General features: G+C 38.0%; 1 pseudogene; it reads left to right on the top strand.

Annotated features, from left to right (window-relative positions):
• Window positions 1-4525: 4525 nt before the first annotated feature.
• On the top strand, window positions 4526-5373 carry LOC138157875 (serine/arginine-rich splicing factor 3 pseudogene; annotated as a pseudogene).
• Window positions 5374-5615: the final 242 nt, after the last annotated feature.

Genomic DNA, 5615 nt, shown 5'->3' with positions numbered 1-5615 from the left:
CTACTGACCTTTTGCTTTCTCTTTGTTGTTTATGGATTGAGAAGTCTGGAAACCACCACAGCTACTATTGATTCACTTTCATGAAGTTTGCTGACTGTACAGTCCCAGTCTGGTGTGATACACCCTTCCTGTTGGTCTGCCAGGCTGCCTTCAGCAGGAGACTTTTTTTCTCTGTCACTTTGTGGGTTCTGCAGCTCTAAAATTTGATTAGAGTAAATTTTTTTTACAGGTATTGGAGGTGGGTGGAGTGGGAGATAAAGCAAGTTCTTGGTTTTAATCCTCCATCTTGGCTCTACCCCCAAGACTTTCATTTTTTTTAATCCTTTTAAAATGTAGTAATGTAGCAGAACTAGTATTCAAAACCAGGTTCTCTGACTTCCAAACCTCATTTCTCAATACACCATGCTGACTTGGCTAAAGTTGTCTGATGTCTGGGGTTACAATTCTTATTTATTCTTGTACCCAAACTTACTGTCCTAGGTTTAATTGGCTTTTTTAAAAGTTTGGAAAGATAATAAGGTTACCTCCTCGCCCCCAATGTTTATTAGTAAATTATGTTTTTGGGGATAGTTACATGTAAAATATTACCTCAACACAACTGAAAAATGCAACAAAATCCCATCCATAATTCTCATATATTCCCAGTACATTAACTGGTGAATATAATATGACTCTCTGGATTTCAATATGAATATTGCAAGGTTTTTTTTTTTTTTGGCCAGCCAGGGTCTCTTCAAGTGCTTCTAGTTGTAGGGCACATTCTTGCATGACTGTAAGCTTTCTGGTCTTCCATTACTCTTTAACAGAAAAATAAACATCCCTACTTGGGCCCCAGAGCCAGTAGTTGTCATCAATGTGATATGAGATTGCATTACTACTGCCCTTTATAGACTTTGAAACTGCAGTATATGAGTCCCAATTTTGATTATTCTTGAATTTCTAGGAACCCAAATTTGTGTTGGTTGAACTTCTATAGAGTATTTTCAAAATGTGTAATTAATCTTTTGGCCAAAGTGGTGCTGATAACTCATATAAGATTCTCAGTGGTCCCAGGTGCATCTAGCTATTATTTGAGGAAAATATGCAATGAAAAATTTTTCATATTTGAACTGAAGATAACTTAGTCAGTGAACTCAAGAAATGACAGTTCTATCAGTGTTGTCATTCTGCTAATTTTGGAAGAAACTAATATGATTTTAGACAAGTAGTATGGATGGAGAGACAGGAAGGCAACACCTTTCCCCCAGAAAAAGTTCAAAGTCATAAAAAAAAACACCGTAGACTTTTAACATGCAAACTATCAATAATTCAACCAATCAACAAAGATGTATCAAGTCTCTACTCTGATCTACACACAGCACCATGAAATTAAACCTAGTTATGCTTCAAAGAAAACTATTATCTCAGTGCCCAAGTCAAAAGGGTAACAATGCACCATCCTTAAAATGGGTTATTTTTTGCTTAGAAAATAATTCTACTAAAACAGAGTTCACATCTGCCATTTCAGTATACAAGAATATTTATAAAGATGACTTGGTCTAACAGAATTAAAGCAAATATATGAACTGATACTGAGTGAAGGAAGTCAAGTTTAAAAAATGTGCATGATGGCCTGAATAATGTAGAAAAAAAATAACACAATCGAAATGAATAGTATGAAGTTACCAAGAACAAGCCTGGATCAACAAAAGAGAAACCAGAAGATACTGACATCCTGCCACTCCTATATGAGAGGTGAACTGAGAAATGTTCCTGAAATACAAATGGATAGTAGTCAATACCCCATGAGTATAGCTCATTGTGCTTCTTTCCAGGTTTTTGTGATGTATCAATGAATTTTTTGCTTCTTCATCTTTAAAAATGTTTATTATTAAATGGGATAATCTTCTGGGAGGGGAAGGATGTTGGATAGTGGGGAATATTTTTTGGCGACATTAAGAGAAATCTTTAAAAACAGCTTGTTTCATTACAATTTTAGCACAACAGGAAGGTGTTCATGCATCAAAAGCACTTCAAGACATGAATTTTGTCAAAACAATAAAAATAAAGCAAGTCCTAATAAAAAGGTCATCCTGAGCCCTTGACTATAAGAAATGCTATTATTTATTAAAATGTTGAGAAACAAAAATGGAACGGAAATATTGTTTTACTTGACTTTAGTAGTGGTGTGGGGACCAGCAAGGAGAAGACACTACTTTTAAGTGATAATCTCATAGCAATGAAAAGATTGTTGGAAACAACAGGAAGGAAAGCAAAAGATGTGAATGGAATAATTACTATAAATTTGTAGTCTGGAGTGAAGCAGACATGATTTAAAAAAGGGTTTACAGATAAATGGATACGCAAGCCATGTTACTAGAAATAGATCTCTGGATTATTTCAGATTCTGACTTTAATTATATTGATTACACATTATTTTTGTCTAATTTTTCCTTATGATAAATTGGAGTCTAAATGCCTATTTTAATTCCATAGGATTTAATTGCTGTAGTGAATGTACTCGCTCTGCCATGACTAGTTTGGATTCAGTAGTCTTTTTGTAGTGAGCTAGGAGGGAAATGGGAGAAAGATCATGTCCTTGAATTTTCGATTTTTCTTTATTTCTTAAATTAATCAAAATGTGTTTCTGAGAGTTTGGCATTGTTCATCTGTCTTCTAGGGCTCTATTCTACTCATCACTGTATTAGAAGTTGGTTTAAATGGTACAGTTGATGAAAGTGCTGATCTTGAAATAGGCTCATTTAATAAATAATTATTGGTTGACTTTTATATAAATTATAAAATAAAATCACATTTCCAAATTTTTTCATGCAACAAATTTTGTAGTCAGTTTATTTCCTTTTTTTTTTTTTTTAAAGCAATCGTGGTTAAATAACATGCTCAAGGTTACACGGCCAGTTTTTTCTGAGTGTGGTGCTGAGTATCTGAGCCCAGATTTGATCCCCAGGTCATCCTGACACTGGAGCCAGTGCTCTTACTCGCTGAGCCACCTGGCCACCCCTAAGCAATTGGGGTTAAGTAATTTGCTCAAGGTTGCATGGCCAGGTGTTTCTGAGTGGGTGCTAAGTGTCTGAGCCCGGGATTTGATCTCCAGGTCATCCCGACACTGGAGCTGGTGCTCTTACTCACTGTGCTACCTGGCTGCCCCAAGTTCATTTCCTATTAATAATAGAGGGAGACATAGAGACAGAGACAAAGCCATAGTGAGAGTGAGACAGAAAAACAATGAGTCAGATAAAGATCTAGGGAGACAGAATAAAGCATCACATAAAGCATCACAAAAAAATCATGTCAGGATTTGGTGGCAGGAAGGCTGGTAAAAAATCCTATCTCTGATACAGGCTAACTATATGCCCATTACATGTTCTAAATAAGGTCTCTCAATTTCAGTTTCTATACTTAAAAATGAAGGGGTTGGATAGATGATCTGTCACTTCTAATACTCCTCGTTCTGAATGTACACAGGAAGGAAGGAAGGAAGGAAGGAAGGAAGGAAGGAAGGAAGGAAGGAAGGAAGGAAGGAAGGAAGGAAGGAAGGAAAGAAGGAAGGAAGGAAGGAAGGAAGGAAAGAAGGAAGGAAGGAAGGAAGGTAGGTAGGTAGGAAGGGAAAACAAATTGGTATATGTGCCCTATGGGTCAGGCACTGGGGATATTAAAAATACAGGGTGATAAAGCATACATGATAGTCTCTGACATCATTGCCCTGCATACTAATAGAAGAAAACACAGGGGAGTAAGGGAAGAAGGGAAAGAAAATGATTTGGAACTAAATGTGAAATCATGGTGGCCCAGACCCAGGCAGCCTAAGGCAAAATCTCAACATCTTAGAACCAGAACTAGAGAAAGAGTTTGATTATTGGTGGGAAGGGGAGGTCCAGAGTGTAGACAACTTCATTTGGTAATGGTGGGGAAGAATCTAGTGACATAATTAAGTGCCTGTGTTCTGATGAAAGCCTCAGGCTACTTTCTAAGAAAATAAATTGTTGATGATGCCTCAGTAAGTTAGAAGATAAAATAAATGGAAATTACAGATCCAAGTAGTCAAGAAGTAGAATATATAGCCTTGGGTCTTTTAGGGGAGAGACAAATATCTCTATACCTTTTGTAAATCTTGGAGGCATTTTTATGTTAAAGTAATTAATGAGACTTCTGACAAAATTCTCAAGTCTTGTGAACTTAAACGCTTTTTGACAATGATTATAGCATGTTGTCCCCAATAGCAGTTTGTTTTTGTAATGGCCATGATGATGGTGATGGTTATGACAAGGAAGAAGAGGATGCCTGATTCAATGGTATCATATCCACGTGAAGAGTATCACCATAAAGTGATGAGGTTTAGGCTAGGGGTGCTCGAGACCCCAAAGTACCAACACGCCGCGTCCTGCCAAAAGAATTCAACTCAAGTCTTCTCTCAGCCAAAGAAAAGTAAAGTTTAGTAAAAGTTCACCATATTGACCATTTTGTGGACGTCGAGGGAGTAGTGCAACAGCTGCGCGGGGACCGAGCCGCGAGGAGAGCGAAAAACCCAGTCGCGTGGCGGGAGTTGGATCCCTGCCTGTTAAGCCACAGCACTCGAGATGCATCGTGACTCTTGTCCACTGGATTGTAAGGTTTATGTGGGTAACCTTGGTAACAATGGCAACAAGACTGAACTGGAGCAAGCTTTTGGATATTATGGACCACTCCGAAGTGTGTGGGTTGCAAGAAATCCTCCCGGCTTTGCTTTTGTTGAATTTGAAAATCCCAGAGATGCAGCTGGTGCTGTTAGAGAACTAGATGGAAGAACACTTTGTGGCTGCCGGGTAAGGGTGGAATTGTCGAATGGTGAAAAAAGAAGTCTTAATAGTGGTCCACCACCTTCTTGGGGTCGTCGCCCAAGGGATGATTATCGGAGAAGAAGTCCTCCACCCTGACGCAGATCACCGTGAAGAAGAAGCTTTTCTCGAAGCCGGAGCAGGTCCCTTTCAAGAGACAGATGAAGAGAGAGATCATTGTCACGGGAGAGAAATCATAAGCCTTCTCGTTCCTTTTCCAGGTCTCGTAGTCGCTCTAGGTCAAATGAAAGGAAATAGAACATCGGCCTTCAAGAGGAGTGATGTACAGGAAGTAGCCCTTCGTTTGACAGGAGCATGTACAGAACATTACAAGTTTTGTTTGAGCCTTCATAAGCTCAGTGCATTTTTAAAATGTTTTAGCTGTTAAAATTTGTTTATTATCTTGTAACAGTGACACATGTAAAGATGTGTATCTTTATGGTTTGAAACAGATCATATAAGACATGTAATACCAAGACTTTGTTACTTTACGATGTTCCCTTAAACAAAATTGTAATTTCTATTACTATTCAGTTTATTTTGCATCAATTTACAAATCTGTAAAACCTGCAGTGACCAAAAATGACATCTTGACTGAGGCAGGGGTGTGTGTGGGAGGAGGGCAGGGGATTGAGTAACTGTTGGAGAGAGCCTTGGTTTTTGTCCACAGGAGAGTTATGTGTACAGCTGCAGTTAAACATAATGCAGTGTTTCAAAAGTCAGCAGGTAAATTGGGAAGTAAAAAAACAAAATAAGACATTTGGTCAAAAGGTGTAAAGGCAATTTCATAAAAGAAAAAAA

The sequence above is a fragment of the Petaurus breviceps genome, unplaced genomic scaffold (genome assembly GCF_028583685.1).
Source record: "Petaurus breviceps papuanus isolate PSGF00001 unplaced genomic scaffold, PetGlider_PUasm1.0 173, whole genome shotgun sequence".
Taxonomy (NCBI): domain Eukaryota; kingdom Metazoa; phylum Chordata; class Mammalia; order Diprotodontia; family Petauridae; genus Petaurus; species Petaurus breviceps.
The sequence above is the reverse complement of the archived record's forward strand: the minus strand, read 5'-3'. Positions and strand labels throughout refer to the sequence as shown.